The sequence below is a fragment of the Haemaphysalis longicornis genome, unplaced genomic scaffold, assembly GCF_048455015.1.
Source record: "Haemaphysalis longicornis isolate Haplotype H1 unplaced genomic scaffold, Haemaphysalis longicornis Haplotype H1 scaffold_1, whole genome shotgun sequence".
NCBI classification, from domain to species: Eukaryota; Metazoa; Arthropoda; class Arachnida; order Ixodida; family Ixodidae; genus Haemaphysalis; species Haemaphysalis longicornis.
This window is the reverse complement of record NW_027526203.1, coordinates 382,265,052-382,289,179: the sequence shown is the minus strand read 5'-3', so window position 1 is coordinate 382,289,179 and position 24,128 is coordinate 382,265,052. Positions and strand designations below refer to the sequence as shown.

Below are 24,128 nucleotides of genomic sequence, written 5' to 3'. Positions count from 1 at the left end.
CTTTTCAGCAGCGTTTGTCGTTTCACCTCCCGCCGTCCTCTTTCCACTATAGGCAACATGCATATCAAGCAACGATTAAACATGCCGCACTAAACTGCCCAGAAGAGCTCGCAACTTGATTCTACCGCGGACTTCAAACCCATACTCGGTTTTAAAACTGTTATCCGTGAGTGCGTTATCTTAATAGTTTTTGTATCCGCCCTAATCCTTTTCTGTATAGTGAATGCAATATCACCAGCACATCGTATGCTGATCTGCTTTTTCAACAAACTAAGAGTTTCTTCGACTTCAAGCTGGTGATACAAAATCCGTGTGAAGCCCTTAAATATAACGTGCCCCGGGGTGACTGCAGCAGTTGCGTCGAAAGCGACGAAAAAGTAGTTCAGAGACATTAGAATCTTCGCCTCCTTTCAGCCTGGCGCTTACGCGTAAGGCCACAAAAAGCGCAGCATTCCGAGCCGAAGCTCGTGCCTATTAATTTACGAGAACCATTTTTAGCCCGCCGCGTCTTTTGCGCTCATCCATCGCGCCCATTAGAGCCTTCCGTGGCGGCTGGTGTTTTCGTACCCGCACGATGGAGCGCCGCCGCATTCCGGCCCGGTTATCCGGAGGCTGCTGGGCCATGGGGCTAGAGTAGAGAGGGGTCCATGCCCGGAGATTGCCACACTGGAGAGTCAACGCCAGCCTGTACAAACAAACAAACAAACAAACAAACAAACAAACAAACAAACAAACAAACAAACAAACAAACAAACAAACAAACAAACAAACAAACAAACAAACAAACAAACAAACAAGCAAGCAAGCAAGCAAGCAAGCAAGCAAGCAAACAAACAAACAAACAAAAACAAACAAACAAACGAAAGAACAAACAAACGATCAAACAAACAAACAAACAAGAAAACAACGACCAAATAAACAAACAAACACACAAACAAACAAACAAACAAACAAACAAACAAACAAACAAGCAAGCAAGCAAGCAAGCAAGCAAGCAAGCAAGCAAGCAAGCAAACAAACAAACAAACAAACAAACAAACAAACAAAAACAAACAAACAAACGAAAGAACAAACAAACGATCAAACAAACAAACAAACAAGCAAACAACGAGCAAATAAACCACGAACAAACACCGATCAAACAAACAAACAAACAACAAACAGGCAAGCAAGCAATCAAACAAACGAAGAAAGCGGAAGAAAGCAAGCAAGCAAACAAACAAACCAACAAAGAAGCAAGCAAACAAGCAGACAAGAAACAAACAAACGAACAGAGCAGAAAGCAAGCAGACAGACAAACAAACAAAGAAACAAACAAACAAAGCAGCACGCCGAGAAGCAAGCAAACGAACAGACAGACAAGGAAGCAAGCAAACAAGCCAGCAAATAAACAAAGAAGTAAGCAAACACGCAAGCAAACAAACGAACAAAGCAGAAATCAATCAATCAAACAAAGAAACAAAGAAGCAAGCAAACAAGCAAGCAAACAGACAAACGAATAAAGCAGAAAGCAATCAAACAAACAGACAAACAAACGAGAAAGCAGAGCAACGAGAAAACAAAGAAGAAAGTAAACCGCAGAGGAAACAAACAAGAGAACAAACCACAAACAAAACAAGCAAGGAAACAAACCACCGAAACACAAGCAAGAAAACGAAAAGAGCAAGAAAACAAGAAAGCAAACAAGCAACCAAACAGAGCAAAGCCTAAAGAAAAAGGGAGTACAGAGTGGCGCCTACGAGGAAGCGGTATTGCCGGTAGCGAAAAAGCGAATTGCACGCCAGCAACATTCCAAGGGCAGCGCATAGCTACCACACGTGTTTCTGTACACCTGCTTACCTGTGCGTACTAACTGCAGACCTGTTCGTTTTGTCACCAAGCCGGCGCGCACCTTGTCCACAAATAAAAAAAAAAAAAAGACTGAATGGTTACGGACGTGGTGTATCCAGGCTTCGTGTGTACGAGATTTCGGCGCACGTTAAAGATCCCCAGGTGGTCAAAATTAATCCGGAGCCCTCCACTACGGCGCGCCTCATCGCCTGCGTTGCGTCGGCGCGTTAAACCCTACAATCAATCAATCAATCAGTATCCAGGCTTTCGCTCCGGGCTGTACCTCTCAGGTGTTCAGAATTAAACTTTATAGTTTTCTTAAAAATTAGGCACTGGGAGGCGCGCCAAGACCTCCTGTGCAAATTAGTTATGTGGTCTTCGCGTAGATAATGAGATCATAATTATCGCTGTAAGCAGCCCAATTAACTAAAACTAAATAATTAACCTTTTTGCTGACTGCAGTAAGTGGGCATGTTTGTATTGAAAAGTTAGAGGCAGTCGTGTTTCTACACAGTACCAGTTGTAAGAATTCTTCTAGCGTGTCTGTGCACCGAGATATCCGACTCCGAATTTTAATTGTCGTTCGCATGATTACGCATGCAAGAGAGTTGGGATCGGCGCAAACCTCCTCCCTGATATTACGCGGCTGTTGCGCTGTCATATCTGGATTTCGCCAGCCGAGAGGGTAAGGGGGACACTTATCATCTTCGTCCATGCCTCCGCTTCGTTGTCAGACTCAACGCCGCACGCAACAACAACCGCGTCCCATCAAGGAGGAGCTTTGCGCCGATCCCAACTCTCTTGTATGCGTAATCATGCGAACGACAATTAAAATTCGCAGTCGGATATCTCGGTGCACAGACACGCTAGAAGAATTCTTACAACTGATACTGCTTAGAAACACGACTGCCTTTAACTTTTCAATACAAACATACCCACTTACTGCAGTCAGCAAAAAGGTTAATTATTTAGTTTTGGTTAATTGGGCTGCTTACAGCGATAATTATGATCTCATTATCTACGCGAAGACCACATAACTAATTTGCACAGGAGGTCTTGGCGTGCCTCCCAGTGCCTAATTTTTAAGAAAACTATAAAGTTTAATTCTGAACGCTAGAAGAATTCTTACAACTGATACTGCTTAGAAACACGACTGCCTTTAACTTTTCAATACAAACATACCCACTTACTGCAGTCAGCAAAAAGGTTAATTATTTAGTTTTAGTTAATTGGGCTGCTTACAGCGATAATTATGATCTCATTATCTACGCGAAGACCACATAACTAATTTGCACAGGAGGTCTTGGCGTGCCTCCCAGTGCCTAATTTTTAAGAAAACTATAAAGTTTAATTCTGAACGCTAGAAGAATTCTTACAACTGATACTGCTTAGAAACACGACTGCCTTTAACTTTTCAATACAAACATACCCACTAACTGCAGTCAGCAAAAAGGTTAATTATTTAGTGTTGTTACCTGGGCTGCTGACAGCGATAATTATCATCTTACTTTGTGTACCCTTGGCCACATGACTTGTTCGCACAGGTAGTCTTCGCGTGCCTCCCAGTGCCTAATTTTAAGAAAACCATAAAACTTAATTTTGAACACCCGGTATATTGTTCAGGAAGAGGTGCTCGGTTATTTCTCCTGTTGCTGAACACCACGATTCGGTGTTGCCGTGGAAATAATGGGAGTATGTATGAACTGATCCATGGAATGGATTCGTATGAAAAAATCAACTACCCCTCTGTCGAAACGATAGCGATGGGGAAAGGCGGAGCTTTCCAAAATCAAGTCCAACACAAACGAACCAACCTAGAAGCGAGCTCCTGCTTCTTATCGGGACGGTTTACTGCTCTGCGATTGGGCTCTCTAGTGCTTTACTGATACGGGCGTTCCATTGCTTTCCCTAGCACTCAACCGTCGCTGTCGTTAAACGGAGGTGTTTTTGTGCCGAATTGTGCGCGCCCATACATCCCTGTCCTAATTCGAATTGCTTCGACCATGCAGGAATAGTGCAATCGGATGGACGCCGGAATCGTAACGAGAGGGGCCCAGTTTCGATTACGACCACGGGAAGCATTTTAATTTTTCTTCACTTCACCCACGATCATCATCATCGTCAAAGAAAGTTGGTTTTCCCGCAGCGCGTTGCTGGTGGACTACAGACGACATCAATGAGAGGCTGAAAGCATTCGCTTGAAAATCTTCTTTTTTTTTTTTCGACACACTGGCCCTGTCCCAACTGTCCCAACTGGCGAAGCTCACAACTGGAAGAAGGACTTCCGCCTTTTCTTTTCGTGTCCCCCTCCGCTCCCTTCCCCCTCCGGCCTACTTTTCTTGCTGGTTTTCGTTCCTAGCGAAGCGAGAGAAAATGCACGAATGCTGTAACAGTGCTGACTACGAAATTTGCCCGACACTTGCTTTTTACGGTTTAAATACTCACAACTCCTGCATTCCAGCCAAGTTGACATTAACCTTGTTTGTAAGGTAGTGTGACTAGGGTCGTCACTTCTTCCTTAGAGGGATACTAAATGATCATTTATTATTTTTTTTCTTGCAGAAGAAACTGCCATAGCTCTAGCTGCAACCACAGCCATGACAGATTACATTGTCATCATCACAGACTCCCAGGAAGCATGCCGCCACTATCAAAAAGGATGTATCTCGCCTCAAGCCCTCAACATACTACGACGCATACACAAGCTGCCCTCCATCTACGTCGTGTCGACACCAGGCCAGGCCAACCTTCCAGGGAATGAGGAGGCACATGCCGCTGCCCGTGAATAAACTACCCGGGCATTCCCTGAAGGCAGAGAACACCTACCGGAATCCCTCAATCACCTCCCAGTCCCGAGTCGGTACACAGACATCTTGTACCACTATCGTCGAAATCGCCTCGTCTACCCTCCTCTTCATCCATCTCTGAACACCAACGACGCATGCCTTTGGCGACGACTACAAACCCAGACATACTACAACACAACAATTCTACACCACATATCACCAACCATGTATCCCTACGAATGTCCATCCAGTAAAACCCCCAACACCACATAACACCTTGTCTGGGCTTGCCCCTACCACCCACATCCCATCCCTTCCCCCTCCCTGGAGCAGTGGGAGTGCGAGCTGACGAGCTGCCTGCTAGAGACGCAGGTGAACCTCGTGTCTCGGGCAAGAGCAGCTGCCACGACTCGCTGCTATCCGGACTAGGAAAGCCACCCACAACAGCACTTTCCGCTCCAGCCTCCAATAAACGTTTCTCTCCTGCTCCTCCTCCTGAAGGACCGCACCCTTCGTGGCTATTAGGTTTTCACTCGATGACAGATGACGCCTATTTAGTTTAGAAATAAATAATTGAAGTTGGCTGTTTCCCTATCTCTGTTCTATTTTTCCGTGACGTTAGGTAGCCCGTTACAGTAACAAAAGCCAGCCTCGCAAGAGACACCCCACCCAACTGCTCCCAAGCAAAGAAAATACCTGCTTCATAGTTGTGATTAGCTAAGTTGTCGACCTTGTGTTTTCTATACGTTTTCAATCTTTAACCGCCGCCGCTTTATAAAGGATGCGGCAAATGCGCACCACAGCTGCTAAAGACGCTTTATTAAGTCATCTACAGCGGTAAAGTAACGCGCCGCTCTTCGCGAGTTGTAACAATATATTATACCTACGCCTTTTCCAATGGTACCGCCTGCGACTTCAGAGTTAACGCTCCTTTCGGACCACGATGCGTGTGCATTGGTAACAGGCAAAACCATGGGTCTAGGGCACAAAACAAGGGCTCAGTCTTCAGGACCTACGTCCTGGGTAGCACAAAAGAGCTTAAAGGCACCTGGTGTCACGATTTTCCAACACTAAATAAAAACGGCTTAAAAACGTCTCGGACACTCCCATAAAGAATTTGCGAGGTTCTAGAAAGGTCTTAAAATTCGTCTGATATCCGCAGGGTACTACCACTTCAAGACAATTTATTTTTGTGTGTTGAAAACGCCTTCGGAAATATGATCTCAAAGTGGCATTTTGCAGGAGCCGCATAAATTGGTCAATGTGTCTTTGCAATCTGTATTTTGGAGGTTAGAAGAAGTCACAAAAATGCTGGCCTTTGGAGAGAAGCTAACGATGTCTTCCTTGAAATATTTAGAGCTGCTGAGTGCTAAATGTATAAAAGATGGATGGCTTGCTTGGCCCTTTCTCCTGCCCTCCTTCCTTCCCTGCGGGAGCTGAGGCGATGGAGTGGGTAGTGCTGGTGGAGAATGCAGCCAGCTTGCAGCATGCATTGGCAATAAAACGCTTTCGGTATGAGCAAACATATTATTTGAGATCGAATAACGTGGTACAGCACCCAGCGTCCAAGCTACACCATGGCTATGAGGCACGCCGCAGTGAAGTCCAGATTAATTGTGACCACACGGGCGTTTCCACTTTCGCCAACATTAGAAAAGCAGCCACCGCGGCCGGGATCGAAGCCGCGTCCTGGGGTGCAGTAGCACGAAGCTTAGCCACCGCGGCGGGTTCCTAAAGAAACATTCAGCGCTCTTCAACTCTGTGAATGTGGATGGACATACCAGCTGCTTGTGGGTTATTGGTCGGCCACAAACTCCCGCTAAAACCGAGCCGTTCCGCTGGGGAAGCGTTCGGCCGGTCTGCAACCACGCCGACGTCTCGCACTTTCCGCCTCGCAGTACTCGGCGTCCCGGTGGGCCTTTTCTTCGCTCCGGTGGTCTCCTTCCGCCCCCTCCGCTCCACTTCCCGCCTATTTTTTTTTTCTTTATGAGTAGGCTTCAGCGTGCAACAGACAATGTGACAATGCGAGATTACAAAAACCAAGCTTACACCGGCCCCTTTTAAAGTCGGCTTCACGTTTAAACACAAGTGTAAAGCTGGAAAGGCATTTCTCCAGGGGCAATATACGCAGTCTGGTATCAAAATATGAAGCGCGGGGGGAGAGCAGGTGGCAGAAGAAAGAGGGTTGGCCGAAGGGAGGAGGGAGCGGCTGTTGACCGAACGCAGGAGTTGATGCATGGATAAACCAGTCGCGCCGAAATTCGCGCGTTGTGTGTCACGCAGCGCCACTAAACGCCATAGTGGCGAACAATACATGCGGTTGCCGAAACATGTCGGCCAGCGCCAGGCGTAAACCTAGCCAGAAGAAGCCGTAAACCAGTTTGTGGGGAGACGCCGTTCTTTCGTTCCTTTCGTCATAGTGAACTAGAATGCTTCTAGTCCCAAACTTGGGGCTCCCTGTTCTGTGGGGCGCACGCAAAGAGCGCAGCTCCCGCTTGGGTACTGCGCATGCGCTCTCGCGCCCCGCAAGTTCCTTTCGCGCGCAGAGTTGCTGCGTGCGCTCAACTAAAACACTCTAATATATCTTTCGCGAAATTTCCACCTGTAATCGTTGTAATAGCACAAGTTGTGATAATTGGCCGAACGAAATTTTGAAAACCTAAAAAAAAGGAAAAATATAAAATAATTACGAAAACTGCCGAACCGTGTAACGCCCTGCATTTCCACAATAATGCAGCTTTAGGGAAAGTTCCAAATTTAATCGTTATAGTAACGTAAATGGAGATAATTGGTCGGACGAAATTCTGAAAAACTCAGAAATAAGAAAAATATTAAAAATTATGCGAATGGGAAAACGTATAACGCATGGAATTTCCACAATGCAGATTTCGCAAAACTTTCACATGTAATCATTATAATAGCGTAAACGGAGATAATTGGTCGACCGAAATATTGAAAAAAAAATAATATTATTAGAAATATAAAATAATTACGGGAAAGAACGAACCGTGTAACGCCCTGCATTTCCACAATAATGCAGATTTCGCGATAGTTCAAAATGTAATCGTTATAGTAACGTAAATGAAGATAATTGGTCGGACAAAATTTTGAAAAATGAAAAAAATATATTATAAAAAAACGAAAAATGTCAAAACTATGACGCATTTCGTTTCCACAATATTGCAGATTTCGCAAAAGTTCCACCTGTAATCGTTATATTAGCGTAAAGGGAGATGATTGGTCGAACTTGATTTTGAAAAACTACAAAAATAAGAAAAATATAAAATAATTGTCGAAACTGGCGAACCGTGTTACGCCCTGCATTTCCAAAAGAATGCAGGCTTCGGGAGAGTTGCAAAAGTGATCCTTACGATAACGTAAATGGAGGTAATTGATCCGATGAAATTTTGAAAAACTAAAAATTAAGAAAAATATTAAAAAATCAGGGAAAATGGCAAAACGTATAACGCATGGCATTTCCAGAATAATGCAGATGTAGCGAAATTTCCCCCTGTAATCGTTATAACAGCGTAAATGGAGATAATTGGTCGAACAAAATTTGGAAAAACTAAAAAAACATAACTAAAATAATTACGGAAAATGGCGAACCGTGTAACACGCATTTCTACAATAATGCAGATTTCGTGCAAGTTCCACCTGTAGTCATTCTAATAGCGTAAATAGATATAATTGGTCAAACTAAATTTGGAAAAAATAATAAATACCAAAAATATAAAAAATACAAAATGGGAAACCGTATAACGACCTCCATTTCCACAGTAATTCAGATTTTTCGGAAGTTACACTTATAATAGTTATATAAGCGTGAATGAGAAAATTGACAGAAAGAAATTTGAAACACTAAAACATAAGACAAATATAAAAAAATACGGAAAATGGTGAACCGTGTAACTCCCCGCATTTCCACGTAATCCAGATTTCCCGAAAGTTCCAAATGTAATCGTTATACAGCGTAAATGGAGATAATTTGTCGGAGGAAATGTTAAAAAACTAAAAATAAGAGAAATATTAAGCAATTACGGAAAATGGCAAACCGTATAAAACTCTGCATTTCCACAATAGTGAAGACTTCAGGAATGTTGTACTTCGAATCGTTATAATAGCGTAAAAGGAGATAATTGGTCGGACATGATTTAGACAAACCCAAAAAATTCGACTGGAAAAGCTCACACTCAAGACAAGGGGCGTAAGAAGGCGGCATTAGTGGATAATTCTCTGAATTTCTGCAGATTTTTTTGCGTGAAAATTTAGGATGCATGGGAACAGATACATGACTATCAGCACGGAAGTTCATTTGTGCGTGCCACTCACTGGGTTTCTTTTATTTTCGTTTAAGGCATACTGTTTCTACTTGCATCTAAAAGAAGTCAGACTAGTGAGGAAAAAGGACGGTGAGTAGGACGGTCAGGGTAACAGTCATGCGCAAAAAAAAAAAAAAAAGAACTCCGAGATGATTGAAAATCATTACAAAGTCGGTGGTTCACCAGTAAAAAAACAATCCACACTAAAAAATGCATAAACAGCCTATGCGAGTAAAAAGCACAAATGATTGGGAGCCATTACAACCTGTTGGTTGGCGAAGTAAAGGTGAACAGCATCAACAATCTAGGGAAGATAACTACAACTGCTCTCTTGCAGCGTCAAAGAAACCCAAACAAAGCGCCTCGGTTTGTCGAAGGCAAAAAGCACACACCAAAAAGGATCGGGCAAAACACAGCTGGGTACCACATATATAGTAGAGGGGTTAGTAGCCATACGTCACTGTGGGGGCTTCAGCTGCCTACTTTCTTCATGAGCACCTGAAACGCTATACTTCCTTCGTTTTCTACAAAATTTAAGCATGACAGCTTTGCGGGAAGGCCTCGCACAGTTTTTTGGCCGGGTTGTACGTTCTGCTCCTATCGCACTCATGGTCGATTTTATCTTCTGCACGAATTGCTGCCGGCTGGCCTGGGTTTGGGATCGAGCCCTACCACATTCTCCCGCGCTCGCCACACTGAAGGGAGCGCCAGCGTTAAAGTCCATTCGTAGAGCACAGAGTGTTCTGTCGAAACCATCAGGTATAGCACCCGACAAGCCGTTGTCCCAGGGGACGCTGAGAAAGCACCGCACCTCGGCCCAGAAAAAGAAAAGAATGCGCAGTGCTGCAATCCAGGAACACGTGCACCACCGTCGCCCGCTTCCCACACAGGAAGGAGCCTGTACCGCGCGGCAGAAAGAGGCCGCGTTCGTCTTGTCGTGATCGCACCGGGAAAAACCCCGTATGTAAACGAAAGAAGTTTTTGGAGCCGGTGGGAATAGGCATGCGCGTGGACCGTCTGCATACGCACTGCTCATCCGAGTCGACCGGCGGCTGTCGGTAGAGGGGCAGAGGTACGAGCTTTGCCGGGGCACACAAGAAAATGGTCCAGAAAATATGTTTTCAGAGGAAATGGTCCCAGCGCCAACGTAAGAAAAAAGGCCCATCTCCCCGCGAGGGGGACTCGAGTAAATGCGTCGCATAGGGGGTGGGTGTATTGCGTTAACGTTTAGTGTTTGGGGAGTTGCTGGTAGTGAATGCGTTGTATCAGCAGCTTCTTGACGTAGTTTGAATGAGTCAAGGATATAAGGCGCGTTCGTAGCCTTTGATTCTGTGTCGGTTTTGTGGCGCAGTGGGAAGAGCACCATGTACCTCGCGTTCCGCCCACAGGTAGTGAATGCGTTGTATCAGCAGCTTCTTGACGTAGTTTGAATGAGTCAAGGATATAAGGCGCGTTCGTAGCCTTTCATTCTGTGTCGGCTTTGTGACGCAGTGGGTAGAGCACCATGTACCTTGCGTTCCGCCCGCAGGGTCGTGGGATCGAAACCAGGCGCCGGTAAGTATTATTTTCTTATATAGTGTAGGGGGAGGGGTGCGGACCTGTTGTTGAGAGCGAGGAGGGTGGCGTGATGCGGGAGAGGAGGAGTGGGTGAGAGGGCGCACCTGCGCGCTGAGCTGTTGCGGACGCATGGCGGACGCTACATGTGAGTTAAAGAAATGCTCTGCATTTAAAATGGTCCCAGGGGAATTGCTACTGGTCTTCATTGTCCTAAGGGATCGGTGAATGAACACGACAGCTACCTTCAGTAACCGAAGCAGGTATCGAACCAAGGTCAGGTTATGTCCGGTAAAGTTTGTCAGTGAACACAGGAAGGCGGGGTGACCGGCAAATGATACAACTGCTCTACGCCTACGCCCTACTGAACCCGGCTTTCGATGCTGGGTTGAGTGCTTCAATTAGAAAGCACTACGCCTGCACCCGGCGTGCACACGTGTCCCGTTTATTCCATGAAGCTACCGTAATACCCACTTGTAGCTGCTCAGTACGCAGTACCAAATGGTCTTCGGAATACTCACATACCCACTCATGGGGACATTGTCCAATGACGATGACAGCTGCTGTCAGAAGCTCGTGGTCAATCACCAATGCAGATTTGGCTGCAACATCAGCATACCCTCACTATTTCCAGGTACCCACTCAGGTAGATTGGCCACTGAAGAAGACAGCTGCCGTCAGAGACTCACGGCCGATGCACCTATTCCCATTGCAATATGCTTCCGCGCTCAAACCAAATAAGCAGATTTAAGTGGCCCCAGTAATTTGTATGAAAGCTTTGTAAAAAAATGAAAAGAAGTGCCAAGATTATGAGTGTTATGTTCTCTTACAGTACGAACTGTGCTGTGAGAGCGTTCAGTTCTCATAACTTTCTGTAAATGGAACCGAGTTTCAGGAGTAATTCGGTTCCCTCCAGTTATTGTGGGTGGTACGCCGAACTGGCTCAAAGGATAAGGCACTGTCTGCTCAGCAGACGGTCACGACGGTCATGAGAACCACCCGCACGGGCTGCATTTTTAGGAAGGAATGGAGGGAAAGAATAAACTTTATTGGTGGTGTCCGTTCCCCAGGGTACAAGGTGACAAGCTGCAGGCGTCCCCACAGGCCAGGGCCGATCAGTGCTCTCTCGCATAGCTTGCAGGATGGATTGAGAACTGCTGCAATATTGCGGTTGGATTGGAACCCCCTAAATATGTAGTAGAGGGCATTCACAGTGTGGGTACCCCAACGTGTGTATCTGAGATGTTCCGTGGCCATGCCTAGGCCTGCCATTGACTCTTCTTGTGCTATTGCGTTTCGTGAGCACAGAGCTGTGCCAATGCCAAAGGTATGTGTGCTACGTCACCTACTCCCGTCCCGCCCACCCACTCACAATCACGTCCGCCGTCTTCATCATAAGTATCCTCGCTCCAACGATCATCTACTAGACGAGCTCAAGACCACCTGTTTTGGCCCCGAGCGCAACACCCCCCCTTCTGCCACGCCGATTGCACCGGCGCTCCGAATCCTGCTCTAAACGCTCCATTCACACTCCTAGAGCTTGAACAAGCCATCCATTGTCTTGGGTGACTTGGACAACACCTCTCTAACAAATTCCTTTAATCTTCACTGGACCAACGGCACCACCCATCCCAATGGCGGCACGCAGACATATCACTCATACCCAAGCACAACAAGTCAATTCAGCTCTCCAACCTTCGCCCCATCTCCCTCACCTCATGCCTCGGCAAACTCTTCGAACGCGTGGTTCACACCCGCCTCACTACTCACCTTGAAGACAACGACCTATTTCCCACACCATGTTTGGCTTCCACTTACAACTCTTAACTCAAGATGTTCTCCTACAGATCAAAGAGCAAGTCATCGATCACCTCAGCAAAACTCCTCCCAGCGCCACTTTAGCCCTCGAGGTTATGGGCGCGTTCAATAACGTCATGCATAAAGCCATATTAGAAGGACTTCGAGAAACCTTATGTGGTTCCAGAGCATACAACCATATGCGGGCATTTCTTAGCAAGTTATCTCACCGCTCCTCTTCAATATCGCTCTCCTCAAGATACAACCTCTCCTTCAAACCATTCCTGCTCTCCACCATGGCCTATACGCTGGCGATTTAACTTTTTGGAGCATCACCGGATCTCCTAGCACACAACCAGATACACTCCAGCAAGCCATCGAACCTTTCTGGCATATCTACGACCTCGAGGCCTTACGTGCGCCTCCAGCAAGTCAGCACTCCTCATCCTCCGCTCCCGCACCCGTTGGCGATTTCAGTTCCCACACCTGACCCTGCAACAGCAATCGATTCTGCACCCATTCCTAAAGGGCACACCCTTCGTATACTCAGAGTCCAATTCCATCAAGATGGTCCTGGCGCTCGCTGAAGCTGCAAGTCGTTCATTTCATCAGGCTCATCACAAACAAATGCCATTGCCTCAAACAAGGTAATCCAATACGACTAATTCGAGAACTTTTAATCAGCCGTATCACACATTCCACCCCGAACATCTCCGTTAAACCCAAAGAACGAGAGAAAGTCAACATACTCATTCAAAAAGCTTTCAAAATAGGACTTGGCCTCTTAGTCCAAACATCTACTTTTCGTTTCCTTCAACTCGAAATTTATAACACCCTCGAAGACCTCCTGGAAGCTCAAAGCAACAGCCAACTCACCAGGCGCCTCCTTACCACCGCCGGCCAGAACGTCCTCCAGACGCTTGGTTAATCAACCTCGCCCGCTTCACAGGCCCTTCAATGCATTGCGTTTTTAATATAGTCTCACATAACTGTACCAAAAATTCCTGACAATATGCACCCAGAATTCAACCAAGGCAGAAGACTCCCGGGTTATTATCTTCGACCCCAATTCCACTTTTACCCCAATACTCGGTATACCAACACCGCTCTAACCCCTCGGGCCAGGCTCATGCTTTTCCGGTTGTAAACTCGGAAGGCACACTTCTCACCTCCATCCCAACTCTCTTCACTTTAACCCCCACTGCCGAAGAAGCTGCTATAGCTCTCGCCGCTACCACTGGCTCTGAATACATTACAATTATTGCAGATTCCCAACAAGCCTCCCGTAACATTCTACTTGGACGCATCTCACTTACAGCCTTACGGATACTCACATCAATTGCCCTCTTCCCGGCCTCTACATCGTCTGGACCCCTGTCCACTCGTCCCTCGAGGGAAATGAGGCGGCTCACACCACTACCCGCGCCCTTGCACACCATGAATTTTCCTCAGGGTCAGAACCCATGGCCCAACCTCATCCACCTCCCACTGTTCCATCACGCTGGGGGGGGGGGGGGGGATCCGACTGTCAACCTGCACGTGCCCCCCCCCCCCCCCGGCCGACGGGCTGGGCAGCGGAGGTTTCGGCTGCCTAGTTCTGGTCCACCGCAATGACTGCGGTGAATGGGTGCCAGGACTCACTCTCGGGGTATTAAACGCCCCATGGGAGCTTCAGCAACTTCAAAGGATCTTTGGGGGCAAGACCCCTTTAAGAGACTGACGCGTGATGCGGACGCAGGCCCAGACAGCCTGGGTGGCTACCGAGGTTAGTGCTTGGAATGGTAATTCGATGAAAATTTCGGTAAAAAATTCCTCGTGAAATTTGAGGAAGCCGCACCCTCCTGCAAGGTGAACGTGCGCTTGGCTGCCGACGCGGAGGATCCTGGTTTGGATCAGGTCCTGCGCACTAGGCTGATGTTCACTAACTGACACTCGGGAAGCAGTGGTCGATGCGGCAAGCGTGGTCTCGATCTTCTGAGGAAAACTAAGAAAAGGGGAATTAGTACACCGACCAGCGAAACTCTCCTTGCTGAGTACCGGCTAGTAGGTCCGGACTAATCTTATTGGCATGAGTCCCACAGCAGCCTAAAGGCTCTTGTTCCTGTGAGTGACAGAGCGGGCTACAGAAGGACATGAAAAACGGTTTCGGGAGTACAGATGGTCGCGGCGACTCTGGAACACCCGTAAGGGACATGGTGTGGCCAGATGAACTACCGGTAGCCGGAGACCGCGAAAGGCAGGAACAGCCAAGTACCCGGATTAGTTAAAAGCTCCATCGAGGAATCATTAGTAGCGCTGGTCGGGGCCCGCCGTGAGCACAGTCTGTGGAACTGGGTGTCACGGGAGGGGCCATTGCTGCCACCCCCTGAGAAGTTTTCTCTGTCTCCGACGGTCGGACCCCAGCAAGCAGACTTTCGAGTGAACAGTGAAATGGCAGAGTCTGACGCCCTCTCTGAGATGAGAGCTCAGGCCTGAAAAGGAATCTGAAATCTTGGATCAGATCAAAAACCCACTGCCCACATTCCTTTTCCATTCACCATAACCCATTCCCTTGTTCATTTTCCCTTTCCCTTCAACCCATCCATTTCCGGTACGTCGTAATGGAGATCAGGGAAGTCTCCCCGGGTCCGTACTCCTGGCTGTGGGTCCCTGAGTTGCTTTCCCCCTTTATTTTATCTCCACCCTCGGGTGGTCAAAATTCTATTGCCCTTTGACCGATTCATTTTTGTAACGATTGGGTATCAACCGGCTGTACTTCGTGTGGTAACGGTCGAAACACTTGATTTATATCCTTTTATCTCATTTACTCAATGTTCCATCACGATACCATGACAACCTCCACCATTGTCGCAACCTCTGCCTTACCCTGCCGCAACACCACCCTCAACTATAACCAAGGAGGAAGCATACGCCTGCCGTCGTTTACAAACACCTATTAAAATTAGCGCATCCATCCTCCACTATAGTTCTCCTACCGAATATATCTTCACCTGTCCCTTCTGCACCTCTCTTAACACAACCACCACATGGTGTGGGCCTGTCAAAACACGCCATCGCTCACTCCCAATACCGACCTTTCACCAAGCAGTGGGAGGGCCTGCTGACCAGCTTCGGCCGCTGCAGTCAAAGCCCAATGGTACCTGGACTGAGGCAAACCCACCCCACCGAGTGCCGCCTCAATGAGCGCTGTTCGCTCGATTTAGCGTTCTCTCTCGTGTGCCGTCATTACCGTGCGAGACTTGCTCTGGTCAGATTTCTATTTACAGCGAAGCTGCTAGGCGTTGCTCTTAAAATTTCGTGTCGTAAACAAATAACCCAGAAAGGACGAGCAGTTCTCGCCCAAGACGCCGAACGCATGCGTCAGGCTAATCAGGCGTGCAGCATAGAGCTCAGTATTCGTGTAATAAAAAAAAAAAACCCACGAACATCGAAACCGCATGATGGATGATAAGGCGCCTGGGAACAATGGGAATCCCCCCACCCCCGCACCCATATGTTCTGGCAATTATTAGCTTTGCAGCTGCTCTCGAAAGGAAAGGGGGTTGATGTCATTCAAGGGCTAGCGCATGCTTCAGGCAAGGCAGGACCGAGCATTTCTCGCCCAAGACGCCAAGCCCATGCGTCACGACACAGCATTTGCCGCCATAGAAGCCCAGTGCAAGCGCCAAGCCCGCTGAGACAACGACGAACATTTCATACCCTCTCCTATCAGCATTTGTAGTGGTTTAACAGGTGCGCTGGACATGCACTTTCGCAGGGCGCGATGTCGTCCATTTTCTCTCTCTCTCTCTCTCTCTCTCTCTCTCTCTCTCTCTCTCTCTCTCTCTCTCTGTTACCACGTTCTTTTTTGTTTACTCTTCAGCATTTACCTTACGCCGCGTTTTCCTCTTTTCTGGCTATGCAAATGAATTGACTAATTAGGTTGTCCGAGTTCTGGAGTTCTAGGGCAATCCCCCCCCCTGAGTGGGTATGCGCCTTTTTTGTGTGGGCCAACAGCAACCACGTCATTCAGAATTCTGAATCCCCCTTAGCTTGCGGAACATGAGCGAATACGATGTTGGACGAGTCAAACAAGGCGGCAGGAAACACGCTTGAGAGAAGCAAGCTTGACAAGACGGAACCGAATGACTCATCGGATAAGCAGCTGCAACAGCCGTACGTGACCACGTCGTCTTTGAAGCGGCACCTGCGCATGAGCTACGGTCGCCGCACCATGCATGGTGTTGGTAAACCGCTATTTCCGGGCCATGTTCGACCTTTCACGTACGAAAGCAACGCGGGCTTCCCGGCGCGCTGCCGCACGATGGGCGTCATACCGCGGGAATACCGCATCGAGTGCCGTGACATCAAGTACACCCCTCATGTGGTTCGCATCCTTGACGAGTGCAGCTACCGGCTCATGATCGCTGACCTGGACTAGAACCGACTGCGCAAGGCACAGGGGTCGCGCGTCCTGGAGCGCCTTCTCGGGAAGCTGGAGAAGCTCATGGCCCCGGAGGGCCTGAGCAGCGTGAAGGTCCTGGCCAAGGCCAAGCAGGAAGACCTCTTCGAGGCCACCAGGGACAAGCAGCGTGGCATCTTCGCCAAACTCCTCAAAGAGCACGGCATTAACCAGAATAAGAAACATGACAGTGAGAAGTGACTGGGCGGACGCGCCTCTGCGCCTGGTTCGCAAACGGTGGACCATATTTCTTTGCCTACAACACCTTCACACCCCCTCCCCCCACCTCACGCACGGCGCCCGTGCAGCGAGAAACAGAGTCACTCCATCGACGGTGCGGATTGGCGATTGCCTGTAGCTTTACCGCGGTAAACCTCAGGTGAAGAATCTCGGTTGCTGATTGTTATGAACTCTGGCGGCCCACTTGTTTTTTTTTGTGTGTGTGTGTGTTGTTGTTGTTGTTCTCCTTTCGCTCTTTTTGTATTTGTTCTGAGTTGTAACTTCCATGTAGCAATAAATGCTGTATTCTTGGCCGCGACGTTCTGAAAGATTTCCGTTGGTGGCTTGCAGTGCCACCAACGGAATTCGAGCTACCAACGAAGTGTAATACCCCTTTAGCGCAATCTTGCGCTAAAGAGGTATCACATTCTCTGCAGCCAGCGGATGCTATCACCCATAGGCTTCGCCCTTCCAGGTCTTACGTATCGCGCCTGCGAGACCAGGAGCCAAGCTTGCAGCCCTGCGCACTGGTGAGGGCTGACACCCTTAAACCTACCTACTTGATGCATATTTATTTATTTATTTATTTATTTATTTATTTATTTATTTATTTATTTATTTATTTATTTATTTATTTAAATAACGACAGTCACCATGGGGATTACTACAGAGGTGAGAATCATCGTCAGAGGTTTTGAATCATAGAACACACGAAGTCAGTACAATAAATACACCCATAAATGGGAGCATACGGAACAGTACATTTATACAGAATTATGCTTACAATAATGCAAATATACATTCACCATCATGGGAACCGCGATCAAGAAGAAGAGGAAGAAACTAGAAAAAACGTAGAGCAAAAACATCAATTCAGATATCATCACTACAGAAACTAAAGAAAAGGGACAAGGAACAAACTTAATTGAAAAACAAGACGTTTGGTACCGCTGATGGGTGGGGTCCCTAGTCCAGGACTCCACTGAGTCTGGCCTTCTCCTGGGACAGGTTGACCAGATGGACCTGGTCCTCGAGGCTCGAGCTGGCCAGGCCCGCCTTCCATAGCTCAAGTTCTTTCTCTAGTGTTGTGTCTGCCCGCCAGTTGCTGTTGCACTCTCAGGTGATGTGGTATAGCGTGGGTGTGCGGCTGCCGGTTGGGAAATCTGGACGGTATTTTCCAGGGCACATGAGGCTATACCTGTTGAGCTTTGGATAAGTATTCGTTTGAATCTGTCTCCAGGAAGTGGCTTCCATAGCATTTAGCTCTTTGTGAGGGGGCGAGTACAGTGCCCTGGCTGCCCTAAGTGCTTCAAGTCCTTCCCCATAGCCGTTGAGAAGTGGGGTGAAAAGCGGCATGCCGTCACCGGCCCAGTTCGTCAATTCACGGGCAGTGCTGTTAGCCGCTTCGTTCCCCACCAATCCTCGTGGCCGGGAATCCAGGTCAACCTGTGCGTTCCTTGAGGTCTTTCCTTGATCTTGCTCAGCAGGTTTGCTGACAGTCGTAGTATTCTTCCTTTAACGAAGACGTAGCATGCTTACTTCGAGTCCGTAATTATGTGCAGACTCTACTGCTGCCTCTCTCCGTGGGCGAAAGCAAGGGCTATTGCTCCGGCCTCCGCTTCCTCGTGATTCGTGTTCTTGATAGTCAAGCAGTCTATTAGATTGTGGTCAGAATCTATGACAGTTGCCACCGCAACGCTGTTGTTTTTGTACATTGCCCCGTCGGTGTAGACTGTTAGGATCTACGGGAAGTTTTCTTTCTAGATATGCTATTCTTGTTTTTCTTCTTCCTTGGCGGGCTGTCTTCTGCATGTGTCTCGGAATCGGTGATATAAATAATTTTCCGCCACCCACCCTGGTTGATCAACGTCAGAGCATCGAAGATCATCCATCGCTTCATTTTGTTTTTGGTTCAATAAACGTTTATTTCTCTCTCTCTCTCTCTCTCTCTCTCTCTCTCTCTCTCTCTCTCTCTCTCTCTCTCTCTCTCTCTCTCTCTCTCTCTCTCTCTCTCTCTCTGCGTATGTTTTTGTCAAGGTGGACTTACACTTGCGATGTTGGTTTTATCAGCGCGCGTGCCTACTCTTTCGAGAATGACTCGGCCTGTTCTATTGCAGCCTTTGTTTATGAGCGACCAGCGTGGCTTCTTTAATCTCCTCGAAGGTTTTTGTTATCCCCAGTTTTTGTAGCTTACTCGTGGCTGTGCATTGGGGGAGTTCGATTGCGGTTTTATCAGCTCATCTTAATATTGTTTCTATTTTATCATTCTCTTGTTTGTTGAGCCGGTGATATGGCAGGCAGTACGCCACTCTGCTCATCACCAAGGCTTGAACCAGATGGAAAGTGTCTTTTCCTCTCTTTACTGTTTTCTTCCTTGTTATTCTACTGATCATTCGTGTTATTTGCTATCTGGTCTTCTTGAGCATCCGTAAGGTTGATCTGTATCCACATTCCGCGTATCCTTATTAATGGTACTTCTTTTAACCTTCCAGCATTACATTTAGGTCGCCGGCTTTTGTGATTGATTGTAGGGTTTAACCCGCCCACTCAACGCAGGCGATGAGACTCGCCGTATTGGACGGCTCCGGATTAATTTTGACCATCTGGGGATCTTTAACGTGCGCCGAAATCTCGTACACACGGGCGTTTTTGCTTTTCGCCTGCATCAGAATAGCGGCCGCCGCGGCCAGGAATCGAACCCGCGACCTCGTGCTCAGCAGCACAACGCCTTAGCCACTGAGCCACCGCGGCGGGTCCCCGGGCTGTTGTATCTGCTGTTATAGATCCTGATTATTTCTGACTTTTCTATAGGGCACACGGGAGGGCGCTGTCTTTGGCGCGGGTTTCTACACAGATCGCCGGATCTTGAAGTGCTGCCTCTTTTTGAGCCAATGAGCCTTTGGTTGTCCTTATGTTTATATACTCCGCATATAGCGTATGGTTAATGTTTGGTACTTATTGGAGGTTTTCTTTTGCTAGCCATAATTGTTACATTGAAGAGTAGGGGCGGTATTATAAGTCCTTGAGGTGCGTCTTAAGAATTTTTAGCGTTTTGGATCTGACTTCCCCTATTCCTATGGTTGCGGTTCTGTCTGATAGAAAAGCTTTTACATAATTGCAGGTTTTCTCTCCACAATGGAGGTTATTGAGCTCTTTTAGAATTGCGTGCGGCGACACGTTATCAAAAGCCCCTTTTAGGTCTATGGCCATGATTATGAGCTTCCTTCCCTTGGGGATGTAAGCGAGCACCTCCTGTTTCAGGAGTATCAAGTCGTCCTACATTGATAGTCCTGCTCTGAAGCCTACCATGGTGTGCGGTAGGTGGTCGTTTTGTTCAATGTAGTTCTGTAGCCTGCTTAATATTATTCTTTCGTAGATCTTCCCCAAGCATGATATCAGCGAGATTGGTCTAAGCGCTTCAATTCCTGGTTTCTTCCCCGGCTTGGGGATCGCTATTATTTCGGCATGTTTCTATTCCTTTGGGACTTCTGCTTTTGTCAAGAGTTCTTCATTTATGTACTTAGTTAGTTCCTCTATATGTTCTTCGCTTAAATTTCTAATAATTACATGTGTTATGCGGTCCGTACCCATGGCCATGTTTTTTTTGTTTTTTTTTTTCGCTGTGATTGCCGCACTAACTTCTTCCTTGTTACTTCCACGTCCAGGGCTTCATTCTTGTTTCCCTCGTATGGTAGCTTGCAGGGTACCGTCTTCTCTGTGCCTAGCAACTTGTCTTTTAGCGCTTTCAGCAATTCTTTATCAGTGCCTTGAAACTGATGCGCTAGTTTGTTAAAATTCTGTTATTTTCGGTCCTCGTGGTTCGGCTGGGTAGATCATGCTTCTGAGAATGACCCATGTTTTTGAGCTGCTCAACGTGCCCTTCAAGGTGTTACAGAATTGAGTCGAATTTTCCTGTGCAAGTTGGTCTGCGTATTCCCGTGCTCTCCTTGTCATTTCTTTAATTTTGTTCTTGAGCTTCTTGTTGCCGTTTTGACTTTTCCACCTCTTTACCAGACTATGCCTTTCTTCTGATATATGTTTATCTACATTTGGCATTAAGTCTGTGCGTTTCACCGGTGTTGTTGCGTCCTGGTATGTTGTTTTGAGGTTTTTACTCCATTCCTTTTTATTTATTTCCGCTAATGAAAACGAAATTTGCCCGCATTTTTCAAATTGGTGATTTTGGCTTCTCCTAAGGTTCTCCTGATCATCGCCGTAGGGATGGATGAGCGTATTATACAATGGTCACCACCTAGTCTTTCCTCTAGATTGGACCAGTAGAACCATTCGGCGTTCTTGATTATTGTGAGAACTGGGCAGTTGTCCCTGAAAGTTTGACTTCCGATCCTGGTGGGCCATTCGGGATTCGTTATCAGATTCTGTTTTTCTTTTCTCTTTTCTTTTTCTTTCTTTTCTTTTTTTTCTTTTTTTTTGTCAATTTCATTTTAGTTCGCATCACTCAGGCTGACTTTAAAAGTCGACGTGTATGGATGTGTCCCTTTTAGTAAGTAGTGAAGCCAGATGATTTTAACTTTTTTTACGTCTCAAACATGCTCCTTGTGCGCTTTATTGACTGGGACAGGTTGCGGCACTTTGTCAGGCATTAAATTGCCTTTTTGCCAACCTTGCCCCTTTCATATGTGACAAATATACTGTTTCCTGTACTCTGTAACAGATTGAAATTGAAATAAACTGGAAACTGGACCTTCAAAAAAAAAAAAAGGTTAAGTCTTCATTTTTTATGACTTGGTTCAGGTTTTGTCCTTTTCGTTAGTTGAAATTATAACCCCACTCTCCATGGGGTACAATTAAGTCGTCCATTATTATGATTTGGTTCTTGTTTGCTATCTTCGTGGCCTCCGTGAAGGTTTCTAAACGTTTCTTTCATGTTGTGAGGGGGACTGTGTATGTTTAGAATGAATGTGCTTCCTGTTCCCCTGTTGTTTGGGATTGTTTCAACTAGAGACGCGTGCGCTAACTCTGATGAGCTTAGCCTGTACTCAAAGGCGGTTAGGTCTTTGTTGATCAGGGTCGCTATGCGAGGGTTGTCTTCATCGATGATGACCTGTACCAGAAGCGCTACGCTTGGGCCTGCCTCCTGAAGACAAATAACGTCTGGTTTTATATGGGATTGATCAATGTACTGTCTTAGGCTGTCTTTTATTTTGAAAGCTCCTGCAGTTCTACTGTCAGATCTCGAGATATTCCTGTGCTGTTTTTTTTTCTTAATCATCTTCGCTGGACATTTCATCTTCACCGTCGCTGATTTCAAGTATTTGTTGTTTTCGTTTTCTTGTATTTCCAGGCATTGATAGCTTTCTTTTTATTTCAAAGTCTGGTTTCGATTTCATCGACCTGCTTCTGCAGGGCATCGAATATGCTGTTTAAGGTCTCCATTATTTGTGGTAGGTAGAGCCCTATGACGCTTGGATCCTGCAGCAGCCCTTCTGGGACTAGGGACTGGAGCGATGGGGGTAGTTGGGGTGGAAAGCTCCCTATGCTGTTAGTAGTAGTAATTTTTTATTTTCTTCTTCCTAATTTCATTGGAGGGTTCACTAATTGTTTTTTTTTAGTTCTGCTGTCTCACGATTCTGGTGTGCAATTTGGTTTAGCAGCTGTTCTATTATCACTTCACGTTTAGAAGTGATTCTACCGACTTTGGTATTGGTATCAGCTAGAAAGGCAGCTACATTAGGCCAGCTCACCTGATCTTCTTTCGCTGGTCTTTCCGCACTGAGTTTCTTCTTCTTGACCCTCTTCTCGTTGTTTCGGGTGGTGCGTCTTGAGTTGTTCTCTGGTGTTTGGTTCTTTGCCGTCGACTTGACGGAAATAGGCTTTTGCTTCGCCCGCCAAAGCGTGGCCATTCAGAGCTCAACCATTGCTGTCTCTGGGGTTTGTCGCTATCGAGGTCTCTTCTCGATTTTCTTTGATTCTGGTTGCCCGGTGGGATCACTGCACGTCTCAGTTTCATCGCGCACTCATGAGCCCTAGCAAGGTGGGTTTCTTTTTTTTTCCCATGAAAAATTGAACTGCGATCGACCGCTTGACAAAAACAATTCAGTGAATCAATGACTTTTCTTGCTAACCCATTTCACGATGGTGCAGTTATTCTTAATTAGGTGCAGACGTAAAATTATGTAAATGAAAAGTGTAAATGCCGGAGAAGTGTGTTTTAACGAGAAAACGTATAACAAAAACTCGTGCACGTGGTTTTCGAATAGTAGGGGTCACTACTGAAGGCAAATAATTTGTTTTTATATGCCTTCAACCATCGCATGAACACAAACCATAAGCTCGCGTGTCCTCATGGTGTTTCTGCTCTTTTTGAGCTTGAGCTCATGCGATGGTTGCGGGCAGCAAAAAACCGAAATTATTGGCCTTCCGCCACCGCCCGTATTATTCCAAAACCACGCAGATGTCGTCCTAGACGTTACCTCATGTGGCCTTGCACATCAGCAGACGTGTCCTCGTTGCAATTAGGCAGCGTGCTCATTGCTGCCTGGTAATATCGGTAGTTTTTTAGGAAGCGCGAAGGTGGCGAGCTGGCGTTCCGTGAGGAAGAAAACAAGCTGTTTCAAGCAAGAATACGAGATCCATATTGAATTCGGACTGGCAGTCACAATGCTATGGCGCCAACAATTCTGCCCGTATGCTATATATTTCTTTTCTAATCTATTTAGCCGCAGTATTTTTTGTCTTCAGCCAACTGCAAGCAGCCCTGTGAACATCAAAATGTAGGAACAATTACGTAACAATACCATGCTGCCCCCCTTCCAAGCGCTTAAATAGTACACATCAGGGCGCACAGCCAGAGCACATGTGCATTTAATTGCATGCTGGGTACCCGGCTTTTCTACGAAGTCACGCAGTTTTGCTGTGCCCTTTTTTCTACGTATCCGTAGTTTCGTCCGTATCCTGAGGACCTCATCTAGCGAGTTCTGGGCACGCGGCCTCATACACAACGAAAAGCACTGGGAATTCGTTTCTTCATAGCTGTTGCCCGAATACGGGATCACCTTCAAGTATGCCCTTCTCTGCCCCATTCAACCGTTGTGTGTATGTCTGTGTGTCTGTGCGCGTGTGTGCATGCCTGCGTGTGTGTGTGCGTGATCGCGCGTGCGCGCATTTGTGCGTGTGTATGTGCTTCCGTGCGTCCGTATGTGCATGCGTGCGTGCTTG

The 24,128-nt window shown here is 46.9% G+C and overlaps 1 pseudogene; it reads left to right on the top strand.

Annotated features, from left to right (window-relative positions):
• Positions 1-16,343: 16,343 nt before the first annotated feature.
• On the top strand, positions 16,344-17,171 carry LOC144171909 (uncharacterized; annotated as a pseudogene).
• The last annotated feature ends 6,957 nt before the right edge of the window (positions 17,172-24,128 follow it).